The 22,878-nt window shown below is 34.8% G+C and overlaps 2 long non-coding RNA genes across 2 annotated transcripts; both read right to left on the reverse strand.

Moving 5' to 3' along the window:
* Positions 1–6,972: 6,972 nt before the first annotated feature.
* LOC125660850 (uncharacterized) lies at positions 6,973–10,398 on the reverse strand. Its single transcript, XR_007364494.2, has 2 exons — positions 10,106–10,398; positions 6,973–9,471 (listed from the first exon to the last, which is right to left on the reverse strand). It is a non-coding gene; the product is annotated as an uncharacterized LOC125660850 (long non-coding RNA).
* A 1,429-nt stretch (positions 10,399–11,827) lies between these two features.
* On the reverse strand, positions 11,828–16,769 carry LOC130049350 (uncharacterized). The gene is made up of 4 exons (XR_008797862.1): positions 16,659–16,769; positions 14,219–14,314; positions 12,249–12,299; positions 11,828–11,944 (listed from the first exon to the last, which is right to left on the reverse strand). It is a non-coding gene; the product is annotated as an uncharacterized LOC130049350 (long non-coding RNA).
* Positions 16,770–22,878: the final 6,109 nt, after the last annotated feature.

The following is a 22,878-nucleotide window of genomic DNA, read 5'->3' on the forward strand; positions in this document are numbered from 1 at the left end:
CATAAAACGACTAAAAATTCCACATTGACCGCGTAGGAACTCTAACTAAAAATTTCCATGAAAAATACTGAGTTTTCGGACAACTTCCGGTTTCGAACAACCAGTTTCCGGTGAAAATGGCATGACTTTTTACACGTTATCAAATAATGGTATTAGCATTAGATTTTAGAAAAATGAAAAATGACATATTGTTAAGGTACTTCCGGTGGATGACGAAAGTGACGGCAACAAAATTGAAACACGCATGTCAGTTCTACAAGTCACTATCTAACTTTCCTGAAGAAAAAAAAGAATAATAATAATAAGACTAGAAATGATCTCGTTGCGAGCAACGAATACGTCTTCCGTCCAATTTCTGACGAGATAGGACCTTGACTGGAAGAATTCAATTAGTGAATTAGTGAAGAACGGCTATAAATGAAAGAAATAAACGCGTACATGTACGACGTGATTTATCAATTGTAAACAATTTTGGTTTTGTTTCATTCACTTTCGAGTATCTCGGGAGTCCATGAAACGACTAAAAATTCCAATTAAACCACGTAGGAACCCACACTAAAAATGTCCATAAAAATACTGAGTTTTTGGACAACTTCCGGTTTCGAACAAACAACTTCCGGTTTCGAACAACCAACTTCCGGTAGAAATGATATGACTTATTACACTCTATTAAATTATTTTTTAAGGATTAGAATTTAAAAAAATGAAATATTATATATTTTATGGTACTTCGGACGGATGACGGAAGTGACAGCAAGAAAGTTGAAACACGTATGTCACATCTACAAGTCACTATCTAACTTTCCTGAAAGCTTCAAGACTCAATCTTTGAGTATTTATGAGAAAACACTTGGAGAAAAAAAACCCGGAAATCGTACATTTTTAACGAACGGAAGTGAATTTTGAATAAAAAACAACAACAATTCACTATACTCTGAAGATGGATAATGTCAATTATATATGTGAAAATCACAAAAACACTTGCTTTTTAAGGAAGATATATGATAGCAAAGAAAAACCATTTTTCCGAAGTTTTTCGCTAAAAACCGGAAGTTGTTGGTTAAACTTTCGGTAAGTTTAACATTTTCAGAAACACCGAAAGAGACCTAATTAATCTATACAAGTTTTGTTTCAAAAGCATAATTTTGTAATTTGACATTTCTTTCGTTCACTTCCGGTGACGGCCGGAAGTGACAGATGACAATGATAAACATTTATTACAGAGCTAGAAGTCGCTATCTATCATCCCTGAAAGTTTATAGACTCAATCTTAAACTGTTTATGAGAAAACGCCCGGACAAAATATCATTTGAAAAACAGAAATTCGGTCGCAACTTGTGACCGGAAGTGAATTTTGAAACAGGGATACAGAGTACCCTTGAGATGGATGATGTCAAAAATATATGTAAATATCGTATTAAATGGTTGATAAATAAACGAGATATACGAGGACAGAGAAAGACCGTTTTTAAAAGTTTTTCTCTAAAAACCGGAAGTTGCTGGTTAAACTTCCGGTAAACCTAACATTTTCTTAAACGCCGAAATATATCTAATTAATCTATGCAAGTTTTGTTTCAAAAGCATTAGTTTGAAATTTGACGTTTCTTTTGTTCACTTCCGGTGACGACCGGAGGTGACAGATGGCAATGATAGTACCCAATTACACTTACAAGTCACCATCTATCATCCCTGAAAGTTTGAAGACTCAATCTTTAACCGTTTATGAGAAAACGCCCGGACAAAATGTCATTTGAAAAACGGTAATTCAGCGACCGGAAGTGATTTTTGCAAAACCAAAAAAAAAAAAGAAAAAAAAAGACCGTTCTAGACAATCCTATTTTACATCTTTCCTGAAAGTTTCATGAAAATCTATCAAGCCGTTATTTAGAAATCGCGTACACAAAATTGGTAAGAAAAAGAACAGTAATAACGAGCTATAACTGTGTTGGGATGCCAACACGAATGTCTCCGAACACCTCCCCATGTCAGAAATAGTTTTTGATGTCAGATATGCACTCAGGATCCTCAAAAAACCATAGAAACTAATTTTGGGTGAAATACGACGGACCTGATTTTTGGCCGCCATTTTGTTCAATGGCGGCCATTTTGAAACATTCGAAAATTGATTGGAAGGAAACACTGATTCTAAAAATGAATTATGGGCCCTCAATTTACCCAAGAACCCAAACGTTGTAGAGATTTTAACACTTTCAAATATTTCGGTATATGGTGGCCATTTTGAAAATGGTGGCTCGAAAAAAAAAATATGATGGAAATGGACTCGGGGTCACTTAATTATCCTGGAAATTGAATTTGGTTGAAATCCGACAACGTTGAGTTTTTGACGTTTTTTGGCCGCCATCTTGAAATTTTGAAAAGTTGATTGCACCCCTCCTAGTGACCCCCTATCAGCTCACAAAGTTTGAAGTTGATCAATCGAAGCAGGTTCATATAATCGTCCGGACAAATTTCTCACTAAAGAAGAACTTTGATGCCAGATATGCACTCAGGATCCCCCCAAAACCTAGAAACTAAATTTGGTTGAAATCCGACGGACTTGATTTTTGTTTCAAAATGGCCGCCATTGAACAAAATGGCGGCCATTTTGAAACATTTGAAAATAGATTGGAAGGGAATACGGATGCTAGAAAAAGAACTGTGGACCCTCCATTTACCCCAGAACCCACATGTTGTAGATATTTTAACACTTCGAAATATTTCGGTATATGGCGGCCATTTTGAAAATGGCGGCTCAAATTTTTTTTTTTTATGGTGGAAATGGACTTGGGGTCACTAAATTACCCTAAAAATAGAATTTGAATGAAATCCGACAACCTTAAATTGTTGAAGTTTTCGGGCCGCCATCTTGAAACGGTGGCCATTTTGAAAATTTGAAAAGTTGAATGCACCCCTCCTAGTGACCCCCTATCAGCTCACAAAGTTTGAAGTGGATCTGTTGAAGCACTTTCACAAAATCGGTCGGACAAATTTCTCACTAAAGAAGAGGAATACTAAGAATAAGAAGAAAAAAATAATAATAACGAGCTATAACTGTGTTGGGATGCCAACACAAATGTCTCCGAACACCTCCCCATGTCAGAAATGGTTTTTGATACCGGATATGCACTCAGGATCCTCTAAAAACCCTAGAGACTAAATTTGGTTGAAATCCGACGGACTTGTAATTTGGTCGCCATTTTCTTCAATGGCGGCCATTTTGAAACATTTGAAAATAGATTGGAAGGAAATACTGATGTTAGAAATGAATTGTGGACCCTCCATTTACCCGAGAACCCATATGTTGTAGAGATTTTAACACTTTCAAATATTTCGGTATATGGCGGCCCTTTTGAAAATGGCGGCTCAAAAGAAATTTTTGATGGTGGAAATGGACTTGGAGTCACCAAATTACCCTATAAATAGAATTTGGTTGAAATCCGACAACCTTGAGTTTTTGACGTTTTTTGGCCACCATCTTGAAACGGCGGCCATTTTGAAAATTTGAAAAGTTGATTGCACCCCTCCTAATGACCCTTTATCAGTTCACAAAGTCTGAAGTTGATCAGTCGAAGCATGTTCATAAAATCGGTCGGACAAATTTCTCACTAAAGAAGAGGAAAAATAAGAAGAAAAGAATAAGAATAAGAATAATAAGAAACGGAGCAAAAACAATATGTCTCCGACACTTTGTGTTCGGAGACATAATAATAAGAAACGGAGCAAAAATAATATGTCTCCGACACTTTGTGTTCGGAGACATAATAATAACGAGTTATAACTGTGTTGGGTTACCAACATAAATGTCTCTGAACACCTCCCCGTGTCAGAAATGGTTTTTGATGCCAGATATGCACTCAGGATCCTCAAAAAATCCTAGAAACTAAATTTGGTTGAAATCCGATGGATCTGATTTTTGGCCGCCATTTTGTACAATGGCGGCGATTTTGAAACATTTGGAAATAGATTGGAAGGAAATACTGATGCTAGAAATGAATTGTGGACCCTCCATTTACCCCAGAACCCACATGTTGTAGATATTTTAACACTTCGAAATATTTCGGTATATGCCGGCCATTTTAAAAATGGCCGCTGAAAAAAAATGTTGATGGAGGGAATGAACTCGGGGTCACCAAGTCACCCTAAAAATATAATTTGGTTGAAATTCGACAACCTTGATTTTTTGACGTTTTTTGGCCGCCATATTGAAATGCAGCCATTTCGAAAATTTGAAAAGTTGATTGCACCCCTCCTAATGACCCCTTATCAGCTCACAGAGTTTGAAGTAGATCGGTCAAAGCACTCTCATATAATCGAGCGGAGAAATTTCCCACTAAAGAAGAGGAAAAATAAGAAGAAAATAATAACGACCTATAACTGTGTTGGGATGCCAACACAAATGTCTCCGAACACCTCCCCATGTCAGAAATGGTTTTTGATGCCAGAAATTGACTCAGAATCCTCTATCAAACCTAAAGAGTAAATTAGATTGAAAGCCGACGGATTTGAAGTTTGGCCGCCATTTTCTTGAATGGCGGCCATTTTGAAACATTTGAAAATAGATTGGAAGGAAATGCTGATGCTAGAAATGAACTGTGGACGATATATATATATATATATATATATATATATATATATATATATATATATATCTGATTTCTACATTAGGTAGACCATTCTATAAAATCTGGCTTAAGGGGACAATATACATTTCTCTAATCCTTGCACATTTCAAGAAACAAATAACATTTCTCTTAGTAAAAGAGTACCAAATTTGCCCCTGTGCCAATGAATTCCACATAACGGTGCGCATAAAAATATACAAAAAAATCGGTCTCCCTAATAATGTGTAATCCTTACGTATTCTTTAGGGAGACCAGTATATATAATTTGTAATACATGGCTTAAGTGGACCTTATATATAATTTGCAATATATGGCTTAAGTGGACCTTCATTTGTAATCTTTCTGCATAGTTTAGGGAGACCAATATATATTTTTGTGATTTAAGTTGACCATTGTTTCCTTGCAGTTTTTACCATTTCAGTTTCACACAGAGACAGAACGAATGGTTATGTGCTTAATTTTCACAGTTGCATCATATATAATGTAAATTAGATCTTGTTTTTAGTAAAAACAAATGTCTCCCTTGTTCCCCAAATTGATATTATACAGATTCAGAATATTTCTACTGTAACATTTACAAAAATGTTTGGATTATCATATATCCTGATGATAGGCACATCTCCAAGTGGTAATGAGGCAACATACAAAGATTCAAGGTTAAGTGATGAGCCATGTAGGAGAAGTTTTGCAATCTCCACCCCTCTTACAACAATTATATAATGTCCAAAAATAACTGGATCCTCATATCCTGACAATATGCACATCTTCATATGGTAATGAATCATTGTAAAATTTAATTTCAAGGCTATGTAATAAGCCTTCTAAGAGAAGTATTGATAAGCAGTTCTACGTCCTTGATCCCACTAAATTCAGTGAAACTTTTAATGGACTTCATATCCTGATGAAATGCACATTTTCAAGTGGAAATGAAGCATTGTACAAAGTTTCAGGGTGATGCAACTAGCAATATAGGAGGAAAGGCATTCACAAGCTATTTTATATCCTCCACCACTCTTAGATCCACTATAACGTTTTAAAAAATTAATAGATCTTCATTCCCTTATATTATGCACATTTTCAATTAGCAATGAAACATTGTACAAAGTTTCAAGGTTATGCGTTAAGTGATTTATGAGGAGAAGCATTCATAAGCTACCACCCCTTTTAGATCCAATATAATTTGTACAAAAATAGTTCCATCCTCATATACTGATGATATGGGCATTACAAAGGTAATGAAGCATTGTACAATATTTCAAGGCTATGCAATAATTGATGTACGAGAAGTGTTTACAAGATATTTTATACCTTCTACTCCTCTTGGATCCACTATAAGTGTACAAAAATATATGGATCATCATATACTGACACCATGCAAATCTTCAAAAGGTAATGACGCATCTTACAAGATTTCCAAGGCTATGTGATAAGTGATGTATGAGGAGAAGAGTTCGCAAGAGATTTTTTACCTTTCACCCCTCTTAGATCCACTATATCTTGGACAAAAATAATTGAATCATCAAATCCTGATGGTAGTTACATCTTCAAATGGTAATGAAGCATTGTACAAAGTTTAAAGGCTATATGATAAGCGTACACAATCTATTTCATACCTTCCACCTCTTAGATCGACTATAACTTGCACAAAAATAATTGGATCCTCATATCCTGACGATATGCACATCTTCAAATGGTAATGAAGCATTGTACAAGGTTTCAAATCTATCAGATAAGCAATATTGGAGGAGGAGTGTTCACAAGCTATTTTACACCTTCCATCCCGCTTAGATCCATTGTAACTTCTAGGAAAATAATTGGATCCTCACGTCTAGATAATATCCATATCTTTAAATGGCAATGAAACATTTTGCAAAGTTTCAAGTCTATCCTATAAATAAGCCATATAGAAGGAGAAGTGTTTACAAGATTTTATGACAGACAGGTGGACAGAAAGTACAAAAGCAATGTCTTCCCCTTGAAAATTGAATATAGGAGTGCCTGACCTTGTGATATATACAATGTATATTGGCCTCTCATCAAGGCAGCTTCAGTAAGATTCTTGGTCTTAGTGCACACAAGTTTTCTCTTTCATGAATCTTTCAGACTTCATTTGCAGTCCTATTTCACTTCAAAAATATTTCTGTTGAATATTTGACCTTACCTAGTATTTCTAATTCATGTACAATAATTCTGAAAACCAATCATAAACTGATGACTTCTGTTGAAAAACAAGACAAACCACAGGAGAAGTTGTTGAGCAAAACTAAATTTAAATCTAGATTTTTCCTTTAACAGAACCTAGTTTCCTCAGGTTAATCTACATAAAATGACAGAAAACAAATCATACAGCAACATTTTAACATTTATTGAAACAATCTCCCAGTATTTAAGACATTATTGCAATTTAAACAGTAACTATGATTTCTCAGAGATGTACATAAAGCATTTTCAGAATTCATGACAACATGATTATATTATTTAAAGTGAAATTTAAATGAGTATCCCCACCTGTAGGTAGGTTACAGCATGTTCATGAAAGGTCCAAGAGGACCCGATGCTCTACTGACATATGCAGAAATAATTAAATTCTTAAAATATACTTAGGCATAGCCTTAACTTTGTTCCTTGGGACTTGTCCACATAAGAATTGGGACAAACTACATCAGGGGATCATTGAGGGCAAGTTTCATCAAAATCCAGCTGGTATCTTAGGAGAAAATGCAATAACATACTCTTTTGGATGTGACCTCTTACTGGGCCCCTAAGGATGGAGTTTTTTTAGGACCAACTACAACACTAGGGGATCATTCTTGGTCAGTTTCAACAAAATCCAACCAATAACATAGGAGGATGCCATCATTACTTTTTGGATGTGGTCCCTGATTGGGCTTGTAGGGGTAGGACACCCATGGTAATTCATCAGCACCAACTAAAGCACTAGACGATTATTCTGAGTAAGTTTCATCAAATTCCAACTAATAACCTGGGAGATGTGATTACCCTTACTTGGCCCCTACAGTCAGACAACTATGAAAATTCATAAGGATCAACTAGACAACCAGATGATCAATCTGGGAAAGTTTTTTCCAAAATCCAACCAAAAACCTGAGAAAAGATTCAATGACAGACTTATTAAGGGGTTGCCTCTTACTTTGTCAGACTGGGTCAAGAGCCCCATGGAAATTCATAAGGACAAACTACACCACTAGGGGATTATTCTGCGAAAATTTTATCAAAATCCAGCCAATGACATAGGAGGAGATGCAATAATAATCTTTTTTGGGGATGGCCATTAACTGGATCAATTCCTATGAAATTCATAAGAACAAATAATCTTCTAGGGGATCAATTTGCATAAGTTTCATCAAAATCGAACCAAATACCTAGGAGTAGGAGATGGGACAACAAACTTGAAGTGCCTAATGGGATCCCTAGAGGTCTGACCCCGATAAAAATTCATTAGGACCAACTACACCATTAGAGGATTATGCTGTATGTTTTATCAACATCCATCCATTGCCTTAGGAGAACTTTTGGGGTGGCCCTTAAATAGGCCCATATGGAACGGACCCCCATGAAAATTTATAAGGTCTAATTAGACCAATAAGGGAACATTCTGGGTATGTTTCATCAAAACACAACCAAAAACCTAGGAGAAGTTGTGATACCAAACTTTTTAGGGCTTGGCCCCTAAGTGGGAACTGGAGTTCTGACCCCCATAAAAATTTATAAAACCAACTAGACCACTTGGGGATTATTCTGAGTAAGTTTTATCAATATCCAACCAATAATGTAGGAAGAGATGCAATAACAATTTTTTAGGGTTCACCCTTACTAAGCCCTTAGGGGTAGGACCACCATGAGAGCTTATTTGAACCAATCACACTAGTCAGGTATCATTCATAGTAAGTTTCCTCAAAATGCAACTTATAACCTAGGAGGAGAGGCAAATAACAAACTTTTTGGGATGTGGCAGTTACTGGGCCCCTGAGGGTCAGACCCCTATGAAAATTTAAGACCAACTAAACTACTAGGGAATCATTCTAGGTAGGTTTGATCAAAATCCATTCATTACCTCAGGAAATGCTATTACAAGTTTTAAGGGTGTGGCCCCTTATTCGACCCCTAGGGGTCAGAACCCAATAAAATTGGATTTGTACCATCTAGACCACTACCAGCTCATTTTATGAGTTTTATCAAAATATGTTCCATGCAAAGAACCTTAAGTTTACAGATGGATAGACGACAGGGTATCACATAAGCTCAGTAGAGCTATAAACTGTAAAATATAAGTATTCATTCAGGCCAGTGACCTTGACCTTTTGACCTCAAAGACATAGATCATGTCTCAATTCAAGTTTTAACCCTTATGCTCAAAGAATAAAAAGGAAAGTGACATTCAGAAATCTTGGAAACTAGGGGATCATTCTTGTTCAGTTTCATCAAATTCCAATCAATAACCTAGGAGGAAATGTGATGACTTTTTAAGTCATGGCTCCTTAGGGGTTGAACTCCATAAAATTCATTAGAACCAACTAAATCACTAGGAAATCATTCCGGTAAAGTCTCATGCAAATCTTCTCGTTAACTTAGAAGGAAATGTGATGACAAGAAATGACAACAGATGGACAGACAATAGGGTAATGTATCAGCTTCAACTGTAGATCTAAAATCTGTTTATTGCTTTTACTTTGTTCCTGACATTTTTGTCATGGATGTTGCTGTTTTTGTTCTCACAGTCTGTCATTAAATAGCTTTGTTCTGACTTTGGTGTATTGTTCATGTGCAGTTAAACCTCTGATGCTCTGTAAGTTAGTTGTTGCGAGAAATTGAAGAATGGCCTCTTTGCCTACAAAAGAAACCAAAGATGTCCTATAAACATTTAATTCCAAATTATTTTTAATGAAAACAAGGAATCTGTGAGCCAATGCTCACTAGTGATACCCCCGCTCTAAACGTCCAAGTTCTCAGCAAACAGGAAGTTGTCCAATGGATCTGAAAATGCATCCCTAAATACATCATACCTATAGAAATCTTCATGCAAAAAAATCTGTAGCCTGTGATGTATAGTTGCTGAGAAATATGTTACGAAAAATGTTGTATCTGACCACTGCATACGAAAAATTCTAAGTTTTCGGCAAACAGGAAGTAGATGTCCGATGGATCTGAAATTGCATCTCACAATACATCTCATCCATATAAAGCTATGTACAAAATTCTAAGATGTTAAGTTGTATAATTTTTGAGATATGGCAAACAGAAAGGTGTTACAGATGGAATGATGGACAGAAGGATGGAATGACACACAAGGGTAAAACAGTATACCCCCTATCCTTGTGGGGGTATAATTAGCCCTTAATCACAACCTTTGTAAACTAAGGGAGATCATAATAAAATTCATTACGATCTTATCTAACAACCTTCATGTAATCATTTCCATTCTATATATATTTACATTACATGTATTCATTACAAATGCTTACTTTGCAGTGGTCTCTCATTTGTGGAGCAGATGGCAGTCTGATATACAAAGTCCCTAAAATGATTTCTTACAATAATGCTATCTTCTCTTGACCATTTCACTACAACAAAAAGTATGATTTTATATTAACTGTAAATGCATTATAATTTGAACACCAAAACGAAATAATGTGTCTTCCAAAATATGAAAGTTATGTCTTTTTAAATGTTGCCATCTAGCTTGTCTAACATTACAAATCTGTTTTATGGCTGTTGGTGGTTGTGTTGATTTTACTGGTGTAAACCAGCAAGAAGCAATAACAGTACAACGCAGTGAGATGGATGGGGCAAAGCTGTATTTTCTTGAGAAGCTTTACTGAAAATAGTTACTTTGGTTTCATTAATATTCCCGGTCATGGAATTACATGGTTTTCAGTAGGTGCTTCGGTTCAAGCAAAGATGCATAGATTCTAGGATATTTGAATTCATGGATGAATGTTTTATATTTAACATATATAGGTAATTATAACATTTCGTTGAACATTTGAATTCATGTATGAAGTCAACAACAAAATCCACGAAAATTGATGATCGACAAAAAATGATGAAACTACAGTAAGTCTTTCTGAGAAGACAATTTGTTTGTTTCCCTACCGCTCATCTCCTCAAGAATTCCTTGTACTGACCCATAATACAATTATCATTCACTTTAACAATGGTTATTAAAATCTAACAATTCAAGGACAGTAACTTTGAAAAGACAAATACCATCAACTTTAAAACAATTTTGACCTTCATCTTTGCTCAATATACTTTTGCACTAAATGTAAATCCAACATATCACATTCTGATATTTCATCTGAAGTTAAAAGTGGTGGAATTAAAATTTTCAAGGGCAGTATTTCTAGCATAATATGTCATCAAAGTCAAACTTGTCCTCTGTATTTGCTTTGTTTTTATGAGATTATTGATTGTTTATCTCCACACTCAACAATTTTTCAGCTACATGTATATAATGGCATCCATGTTTTTATTGGTATTCTCACATAATGTCATCCATGTTAAATATATCCATGTTCTAATTTAAATGAAGGTGTGATGCCTTGTTTACACATTTAATAAAGTGCACCGCCACGGCACATGATACGCCCGTCACATACTGTTAACAGTATAGATTGTACCCATTAAAACATTCTTTTTTATATCACCTTAATTAAATGTCACAGTGACCTTAAAGTAGGATGCGACACACCTTCTACCTAAGATGCATTAGTTGACCAATTTTGGTGATTCTAGGTCTAGGTCTAATAGTTTTCAAGTTATGAGCCGGACAAGTTTTTGCCATATATGGCCATATCTTCTTAATGAAAAGTCACAGTGACCTGGTTTTAATGTGCGACACACCTTCTACCCAAGATGTATCTACAGACAAAGTTTGATGATTCTAGGCCTTGTAGTATTTAAGTTACGGGTCGGACACGAAAAAGCTAACAGACGGACGGACATGAACGCCATACCAAATACGTCCCGTCTTAAGACGGGCGTATAAAAATGTTAACTGCAGTTGTACTCAAGCCAGAGACCTTGCCCTTTGAGAAGCAGTAACAAAAGTAATACAGTTCTGGATGAATGGACAGTTAAAATATGACAGAACATGGAATGACACCTCAATGGCTTCGGTTTATAAGCAAAAGTTGATTAAATTGCATAATCCAATTGTTTAAGAACAGTAGAGCAAATATAATATGAAACTTAATTCTTGCCTGAGCATTTTGTAGATGTCCTAGGAACATTCTTTTGAACTGATTCCACCTGTTCATCATCACCGTTAGTATCTTCTTCATTAACATAACAAGTTTCCTCTAAAATTGAATGGAATTCATCAGTAGTCTACTTATTCATTAGGAAATTAAGAAGTCAGTAAATTGTAAAAGGCAATATTTCCCGAAATGTAACTTAGAATGTTATGTAGATCAATACCCAAAATGAGGTAAAAAGAAATGATCAAGAGAGAAAAACAGATGACTCAAATATCTGAGAATACAGTTTTTACATCCTTGTGTTCAAGTTTCAAAGTTTCATCACATTAAAACAGAGCTTATTAAACATCTTCATGTTAAAGCACTGATTAAATTATTCGAAAGAACAATGAAAGCATAACTATACCTGGAAGCATTGCAGAACATTGAATACCATTTAGGGACTCCTGAACAGAACCTGAAATATATTTAAATATGCATTACAGACTACAGGTATAGACGTTAAGGTTAGGGTTGGTTTCAAGAAATACTAAAATTGGCCAAAATGGCATGGTTGATTTAATACATTATTCACTGACATAAAATGAAATATTTTAGGCCATGCCTTTAGATATCATGCTGGGAAAATTACAAAGATATGAACATGTAGCACACTTCTAAAGTGCCACATGCAGATTTTCTTCGTGTCCATTACAACTGTACATGGTCTGAAGAATATCAAATAAAAGCTGTGAGAGGAGTTAATAACATACTGAGAAAAATACAAAGTTCAACTACATGTAAACTTTTCCAAAAAATGTCTGAACACTTCCTAAAAATCACATACATATCTTCAATGTGTTCATTACAACTGTACAAGCAAGGTCTGAACAATGTAAAGTAAACGCTATGAGAGGAGTCAATTTTACAAAGTAGGTAATGTCTATTTCAAAACAAGTTGTGAAAGTGACAAAGTTCAACTAAATGTAAATTTTGGAAAAATGTCAGAGCGCTTCCAAAAAGTCAAAAATACATCTTTAATGTATCCATACAATTGTACAAAGTTTGAAGGATGTCAAGTTAGAGGTGTGAGATGATTTGATTACACAAAGTACATTGAATGCACAAGTGGTCCGCTCAGCCAGCTGATCACCTGGCATTCACCATACTTCAAAGCTGAATGCAGGTTCTGCAACCCGGCCAAACATTCAACATCATAAGGAGATTAAATTAGTTGTAAAATACACTCAAAATATATTTGATCATCATTTTTGTATCATGCTACAAAAGCAAAACTTCTTCCTAGCAAAAATTTGAGCGAAGCATGAATGAATTTATGCTAAATCCTAAAATTGCTCCTGCAAAAGCTGTGCGTCCTCCAATTACCACTTTACTGTGAAAGAAATGAAGTGTAATTGTTAGGAAGTATCACTAAGTCTCAAATACAACCTTCAGATTTAAAAGCCAGTGCCCTACCAAAAAAAAAAGTTTGAACCCACTAGCTAGTATTAATAGGTGCCCCGATATACTTAAACCTAAGTACCACAACGACCAAATCTACTAAAATTAATTCAATTTGCAACATCTGCACTAGTTGTTGATGCATTTATGGTTACCTCACATATTCTTAAATTCTTTACTGTTAATTTTTTTTGCTTCTCATGCAAAAAAATGTTAAAATCCAAGTTTGGAAGTGCAAGGATGATCATGTTGCTTTTTGTGCCCTCAAGTGAAGATAGCATAGTCATGTGGGATGCTTTATTTTATGGAAAAATGCCATATTCACATCTGCAAGAGACATCTTTTACTGTCTTAACTACATTGATGACACCTTTTTTCATTCCCTGATTTTGTTTGTTTGTTTTTTTTTTGCCACACTCAACAATTTTCCATCATACAATGGTGTCCAGTTTTTATTGGTGGAGGATAGAACCAATAACAATATACTTGAATCTCATGGTCGCTTATATGCCCCGTGCATAATATCAAATCATTCTCTCCAGTGCTTTATGACAAGATGATTTTTTAAGAATGGTACCTTTTTAACCATTTGGGCCCATAAGCACAAAACCCTGTGACTAGGGGCACCATTTGAACACACTTGAATCCCCATCGCGCAATGATACGTTTTGCCAAGTTTGGTTGAAATTGGCCTGGAGAAGAAATTGAAAATGCGGAAAGTTTACAGACTGACGGATGACAGACAAACTAATCAAAAAACCTCACATGAGCTTTCAGCTATAGTGAGTTAAAAATGAAATGGAGCCATATCATTTGGGTGGATTAACATACATGTATCATGAATCAAACCGAAACTTCTGTATCACAATTTATAACACCATGGTATATTGTTGTACTCCTTTTGCTGGGGGAGACATAATTGATTAACAGCTTTACCTGACTTGTTCCTTTGGTTGCTGCAGCTACTGCTTCCCTCATAGTCACCCTGTCCATTTTCATCATTTTCTGTGTTTCCATTACATGTATGTTCCACTGAAAAAGAGTATAAAATGATACAATGCCAACTCATGGTAAGGAATGAACGGTCATGAGTAAAATAAAAATAGGTTCTCCAAACTTGCAGATTAACCCTCAGCATTTTGACATATTGACACAAAAAGGCTAATCTACCATATCTGATTAACATCCTACCAAGTTTCAATAATCTTCTAAATTTAAGACTTTTTTTATATTTTCAGTACATGTAACAATGACCTCCCCAAAGGTCAAATTCACATTTTGACCCCAATATCTACCTTATCTGAGTAAACATCCTGAGAAAGTTCAATGATCCATCTTCTATAGTTTAGGAGATAGCTAATTTGCTATTTTTAGTAAACAAATTTGTTATTTTTAATAATAGTGATCTCTCCAAAGGTCAAATTTACATTTTAACCCCAAAAAACAAATATAAACTATATCAGTAAAGATCCTACCAAGTTTCAATGATCCATCTCCTATACTTAAGATTTTTCTATTTTAATTTACATTGACCTCCCCAAAGGTCAAATTGATACTTTTACCCCAAAAGGCATATCTACTCTATCTGAGTAAACATCCTACCAAAGTTCAATGATCCATCTTTTATAGTTTAGGAAATATTTTCCTAAAACAATTTTGCTATTTTAAGTTATAGTAACCTCCCCAAATGTCAACCTGACATTTGACTCTGAAATGCACATCTACCCTATGTAAGTGAACATCCTGGTAAGATTCAGTGGTCTTACTCCAAAATCAAAGGATGTATGGCCTGGAAACCATAGTCTAATGCACACACACACAAACACTAATACACTCCCATCTGACTTTGTGTTGACAATACCCTTAGGCCAAAATTGGCAGAGGGGTAAAAAATTAAGAAATCTAACTGCAAAGATAGTATTAGATATGTCCAAGTGACACCATTGCCCCACTTCAGCAGAAAAATTGGAAATTTACAATTTGTAACTACCTATAATACAGTTATATATAAACAAGAGGCCAATGGCCCACAATGCTCACCTAAACATAAAAGTTGCTAGAAAGCTTTATGCAATATACCAAGTCATTCTGCTCAGTACTTCCACTAAAGACAATTTATATCTTTTCCAGTATAAGACTTTGTTAAACTTTCATCCACTTGCAGGCCCTTAACATGCTTAAGTCAATGGATTGATTTCCCTTGAATAATTTGACTCCTCTTGTTGCTGGGAAGTTCATGCAAAATATCTAATCATTCTGCTTAGTACATGTACTTTCACAGAAGAACATTTTTATATCTTTTACTGTATAGGGGCCTCCATGTCAAAGTGGTTATGGGATCACATTTTTAATCATGAGGCCTCTCATGTCCAGTCTTATTAGTACTTTCGCAGAATATTTTTTTTTATATCTTTACCTATATAAGCATATGTTTAACTTTGAACCTACTCCCATAGGTAAAATTTGAAACCACCACCCCATCCCCACCCATCCCCTTATGGGCAGTCGACAAGTTGACAAACCAATATCACTTTAACAATTTTTGTTGCTAGGAAGCTTCATGCAAAATATCAAGTGGTTCTGCCATGTACTTTCACAATTTTTTAAATCTTATTTCCTATATAAGCCTACGTCAAACTTTGAACCCCCTATATCGGCCCCAAAGTTTGCAGATCGTTTTCTCTTGAATGAACTTGAATCTCATGGTCCTTTAGATGCCCCATGCATAAAATCTTATCATTCTTTCCAGTGCCTTCTGAAAAGAAGATTTTTTCAGAAATGGTACATTTTCACCCTTTTTGGCCCTTAAGTACAGAACCCTAGGTGCCAAGGGCACCATTTGAATAAATTTGAATTCCCACCGCGCAATAATGCTTCCTGCCATGTTTGGTTGAAATTTGCCTAGCAATTTCAGAGAAGAAGTCTAACACTTAAAAAAAATACGAAGGACAGACAACGGAAAAATTGTGATCAGAAAAACTCACATAAAACTGCTGTTCCACGTGAGATAAAATGGTCCATAATACTGAATTTTCTATGAAATGACATGAATGTAAAACAAAGCAATCAATTCATGGCTTAGGTGAAGTCAAGTAATGAGTAATAATATATATCATTTCCTTCCATGGGATGAGAAAAGCCATAAACTTCAAGTATAGGTTGAGAGGTGAAAAACTCAAAATACAATGTAAACTGAAACTATTCATCTTCATGGTTATCAAATTTCAAATTTGTATTAATGCCTCAATTCAAGGGTAAATCATTATATAACTTTATATCTAAAGAAATTTAATCCAGTTCATTGAACATTTGATATCATGGATCAAGTCAATCACAGTAGATTGAGAAATTATTATGCTTTCTTCAATATCTGTACCTTATTTCTCCACCAGAGATTCTGAGTATCTCCATAGTTATACAGTATTTCTTCTTTCTCTTGAATATCTCTGACAGCAAACAAGCATAGACAATGCCTCTCAAAAGTCAAAAGTTTCATGACAGCATTAGCCATCTTGTTCCCATCATGGACATACTGGCATATATGATCTTGAGTTGATGAAGCATCAATACTGAAAATGACAAATAGATGTATCTCAAAGTGGTAGTAAGTCAGCAGAAATGGCAAAGTTATGAGATTAACCTATATTTTGACTAAAATTGAAAGTGGTAAGGGTTGTAACTCTTTAAAAAAATTAAAAACAATGGACCATAATGCCCCTCCTCCATGTGCATCTTCATATCATGCCTTTACTTTTTACAAAGTTTCAAAACATTTTCCCTCAAACCATTGAAGAGGAGTTGCGATGAAAAAATTAATCTACTATTCTGGAGATATTCGAAGTGTCAAGGGCTGTAAACTCTGTAAAAAAAAAACAATGGAAATATAGGTGGCGGTGACCTACTTTTGGTATAGAAAGAAAAAAGGCACACAGAATTTTGCCTTAAAAGGGCACACGTTATGCAATTTTCGGATTTTTAGGGCACTTTGTTATCATAATTATTTGATTTTAAAGGCAACAATATTTAGTAATATATATAACTTTGCAATACATCCTACATGTATATACTTTCTCTTTTTGAGAAAGTGTTATATGCATCTTCATGTACTTGCCTTCCAAAAATAAAATTACACAGATTCAGAAAAAACTAGTATAAAGGGGGGAGGGGGGCATTATTTCATAACTTCAGGTCATGTAAAATTCCCTCAATTTAAATTTCATAGAATGAACTTAACTCGTTGTATCTTTCTTTTTTCGTTAGAGACGACCAGTGGTCTAATGTAGTTTTAAGATTACTTTTACCAAAAAGAAATAAATGGCGCTCTGTTGTCGATAGGTTTGAATGAGAAAAAGGGCATGGCGCCGGAAAAAAGGGCATGACATCAGGAAAAGGGCATGACACCGCGCCATGCTAAATTGCTTTAGATTGAACACTATGGTATATTACACAATATACCTACTCATGTACCAAATATGAATATCCTGATTGAACTAGTTGAGGAGATATTTCCCCAAAACCCAATTTCTTTAATTGGTTAAGGTCAAAATACAAAAGGCAGTGACCTAATTTTGGTATGTGACAGAGTATTACATGTAACAAAGTATGTACACAGTATGAACATCCTGCACAAAATAGTTGAGGAAAAATAAACCAACAAGAGCAACGCCAATGTGGCATAATACGCCCGTAGATTTTGCTCAAGGAAAACATATTTTAGTGGCATCCCTTGTCGACCGGTTACACCCGCCACGAGCCCTATATCCTGATCAGGTAAACGGAGTTATCCGTAGTCACAATCAAAACGGCCTAACAATCGGTATGAAACAGGTCTGACAGCATTTGACCCAATGATGGGTTGTATTGACGAACTAGATCGGTATAACGACAATAGAATTTGCGAAATTCTGACTTTAAACAAGACTGTGGGAACCCCTATACCATGAACTTGTGTGTCAGTAGCTTAGATCGATTTAAAAACGAACTATACGTAAAACAAGATCTTGCGTATGCAATCAGTTGAGAGAAATAAACACCATATGCAGGTGATAATGGAATATTGCTACATAAATAAGGGAAGTCAACGATGGAGAAGCTGAAATCATCCCGTTTGTCACACAGTTGGGTAGTCAGTTTACCGTTACTGTCTACTATCAATAAAATATCGAAGTGTGTAGCAGAAGTGGACGACAATGTGGTGTCTTTTATTTCGATCTCACAAAGATACATCTAATCGACATATGAAAGAAAGTTATTATTAGGGCTTTCCACCTTTCTGTGGAAAGACCTTTTGATATTGTTCTGTTTATTATTATTATTATTATTATTAGGTCTTTCCACCTTTCTGTGGAAAGACCTTTTGTTATTGTTCTGTTTATTATTATTATTAGGTCTTTCCATCTTTCTGTGGAAAGACCTATTGATATTCTTCTGTTTATTAGGTCTTTCCATCTTTCTGTGGAAAGACCTATTGATATTCTTCTGTTTATTATTATTATTATTATTATTATTATTATTATTTTTCCTCCCCGTGATTTTGAGTTTCAAGATTTATCGAAAAGATTTATAGTCCATAAGAATGTACTCCTTAAAAGATTTTGGAAGTTCACCCTGCGTATATGAACTTTGACCCCTCAAGGAGTTATTGCCCCTTTTGCAATAAAAGCTTGTTATCGCTACTCCTCCGAAACCGTACACCGTAAAGATACCAAACCTTCACCAATGTCTTCGACTAATCAAGGAGACTCTTCAATCTATTCATTGCGAAAAGATTCTTCGACCCCTTTTATGAGTTATTGCCCCTGAAAGTTTTTGATTTTTACAAATAATTGAAAAAATATAAAACCATTTATCCTAGAGACATGGGACCAACTGCTTTAGAATCTTCATCCTTTGACCTTTTAATTTATGTCAAGGTCAAAGGTCAAGGTCATTCAAAATATGAGAAATTTAGCTCTTTTTATATCTCTTTTGTCTTTCAACATATACTACATATCATTGCATCTTTAGTATGTCCTTTTAAATCTATTTTAAAGATTTAATTCCTGTACCCTAAGATTGACCCCTTTAAAAGTTATTGCCCTTTACAGTATTAACCTTGTTATCGCTACTCCTCTGAAACCATAGACCGTAGAGACACCAAACCTTCACCAATGTCTTCAACTATTCAAGGAGACTCTTCAATCTATTCATTGCGATAATATTCTTCGACCCCTTTAGGAGTTATTGCCCCTGAAAGTTTTTCATTTTTACAAATAATTGAAAAAAATTAAAACCATTTATCCTAGAGACATGGGACGAACTGCATTAGAATCTTCATCCTTTGACCTTTTAATTTATGTCAAGGTCAAAGGTCAAGGTCATTCAACATATGAGAAATTTAGCTCTTTTTATATCTCTTTTGTCTTTCAACATATACTACATATCATTGCATCTTTAGTATGTCCTTTTAAATCTATTTTAACGATTTAATTCCTGTACCCTAAGATTGACCCCTTTAAAAGTTATTGCCCTTTACAGTATTAACCTTGTTATCGCTACTCCTCTGAAACCATAGACCGTAGAGACACCAAACCTTCACCAATGTCTTCAACTATTCAAGGAGACTCTTCAATCTATTCATTGCGATAATATTCTTCGACCCCTTTAGGAGTTATTGCCCCTGAAAGTTTTTCATTTTTACAAATAATTGAAAAAAATTAAAACCATTTATCCTAGAGACATGGGACCAACTGCATTAGAATCTTCATCCTTTGACCTTTTAATTTATGTCAAGGTCAAAGGTCAAGGTCATTCAACATATGAGAAATTTAGCTCTTTTTATATCTCTTTTGTCTTTCAACATATACTACATATCATTGCATCTTTAGTATGTCCTTTTAAATCTATTTTAACGATTTAATTCCTGTACCCTAAGATTGACCCCTTTTAAAAGTTATTGCCCTTTACAGTATTAACCTTGTTATCGCTACTCCTCTGAAACCATAGACCGTAGAGACACCAAACCTTCACCAATGTCTTCAACTATTCAAGATGACTCGTCAATCTATTCATTGCGAAAAGATTCTTCGACCCCTTTTATGAGTTATTGCCCCTGAAAGTTTTTGATTTTAACAGTTAATTGAAATTTTTTAAAACCATTTATCCTAAAGACATGGGACCAACTGCATTATAATCTTCATCCTTTGACCTTTTAATTTATGTCAAGGTCAGAGGTCAAGGTCATTCAATATATGAGAAATTTAGCTCTTTTTAGATCTCTTTTGTCTTTCAACATATACTACATATCATTGCATCTTTAGTATGTCCTTTTAAATCTATTTTAAAGATTTAATTCCTGTACCTTAAGATTGACTCCTTTAAAAGTTATTGCCCCTTACAGTATTAATCTTGTTATCGCTACTCCTCTGAAACCATAGACCGTATAGACATCAAACCTTCACCAATGTCTTCAACTATTCAAGGAGACTCTTCAATCTATTCATTGCGAACTATTCTTCAACCCCTTTTATGAGTTATTGCCCCTGAAAGTTTTTTGATTTTTACAAATAATTAAAAAAAAATTAAAACCATTTTTCCTAGAGATATGGGACCAACTGCATTAGAATCTTCATTCTTTGACTTTTTAATTTATGTCGAGGTCAAAGGTCAAGGTCATTCAAAATATGAGAAATATAGCTCTTTTTATATCTCTTTTGTCTTTCAACATATACTACATATAATTGAATCTTTAGTATGTCCTTTTAAATCCATTTTGAAGATTTGATACCTTTACCCCAAGACTGACCCCTTTAAAAGTTATTGCCCCTTACATTATTAACCTTGTTATCGATACCCCTTTGAAACCATAGACCATAGAGACACCAAACCTTCACCAATGTCTAGGGTTTCTCAAAGCACAACTTCAACATATTCAGTGTGAAAGGATCCGCTGACCCCTTATATGAGTTATTGCCCTTTTATGTGTTTGTGCTAATCGTTAACTTTTAAACGGATAATCATAGAAACATGGGACCAACTGCAATGTGATCATTGACCTTTGACCCTGAATATTAGGTAAAGGTCAAAGGTCAAAGTTACTTCAAATATTGAGAATTTAGCTCTTTTTATATCTCTTTTGTCTTTCAACATACATCATTTTTCATTGCATCATTAGTATGTTCTTTTAAAACCAATTAAAACATCTTTCTTGGCCCTTAAGCCGGGCTCCTTTAAAAATTATTGCCCATCTTACAAATAAAGCTTGTTATCACTAGTCCTTCGAAACCGTTAACCCTGGAGATACCAAACCTTAATCATTAATGTTTTGTACTGATTTAGTAGACTCTTCAATCTATTCAGTGCGAAAAGATTCACCAACCCCTTTAAATAGTTATGGCCCCTGAAAGTTTTCCAAGTTTACATTGACTTGAAAGTTTTTTGGCCTCATTTGACCTACTGAAGAATGGATCAAGATTGAAGGTCAAGAAACAAATCCAGAAAAGGTGGAAAGACCTTTAATTGTTCACGAACAATTAGGATTACTAGTTATTATTATTATTATTATTATTATTTTTCCTCCCCGTGATTTTGAGTTTCAAGATTTATCGAAAAGATTTATAGTCCATAAGAATGTACTCCTTAAAAGATTTTGGAAGTTCACCCTGCGTATATGAACTTTGACCCCTCAAGGAGTTATTGCCCCTTTTGCAATAAAAGCTTGTTATCGCTACTCCTCCGAAACCGTACACCGTAAAGATACCAAACCTTCACCAATGTCTTTGACTAGTGAAGGAGACTCTTCAATCTATTCATTGCGAAAAGATTCTTCGACCCCTTTTATGAGTTATTGCCCCTGAAAGTTTTTAATTTTTACAAATAATTGAAAAAAATTAAAATCATTTATCCTAGATACATGGGACCAACTGCATTAGAATCTTCATCCTTTGACCTTTTAATTTATGTCAAGGTCAAAGGTCAAGGTCATTCAAAATATGAGATATTTAGCTCGTTTTATATCTCTTTTGTCTTTCAACATATACTACATATCATTGCATCTTTAGTATGTCCTTTTAAATCTATTTTAAAGATTTAATTCCTGTACCTTAAGACTGACCCCTTTAAAAGTTATTGCCCTTTAAAGTATTAACCTTGTTATCGCTACTCCTCCGAAACCGTACACCGTAAAGATACCAAACCTTCACCAATGTCTTCAACTAGTCAAGGAGACTCTTCAATCTTTTCATTGCGAAAAGATTCTTCGACCCCTTTTATGAGTTATTGCCCCTGAAAGTTTTTAATTTTTACAAATAATTAAAAAAAATTAAAACCATTTATCCTAGAGACATGGGACCAACTGCATTAGAATCTCCATTCTTTGACCTTTTAATTTATGTCAAGGTCAAAGGTCAAGGTCATTCAAAATATGAGAAATTTAGCTCTTTTTAGATCTCTTTTGTCTTTCAACATATACTACATATAATTGAATCTTTAGTATGTCCTTTTAAATCCATTTTAAAGATTTGATACCTGTACCCTAAGACTGACCCCTTTAAAAGTTATTGCCCCTTACATTATTAACCTTGTTATCGCTACCCCTTTGGAACCATAGACCATAGAGA

The sequence above is a fragment of the Ostrea edulis genome, chromosome 8 (genome assembly GCF_947568905.1).
Source record: "Ostrea edulis chromosome 8, xbOstEdul1.1, whole genome shotgun sequence".
NCBI lineage: Eukaryota > Metazoa > Mollusca > Bivalvia > Ostreida > Ostreidae > Ostrea > Ostrea edulis.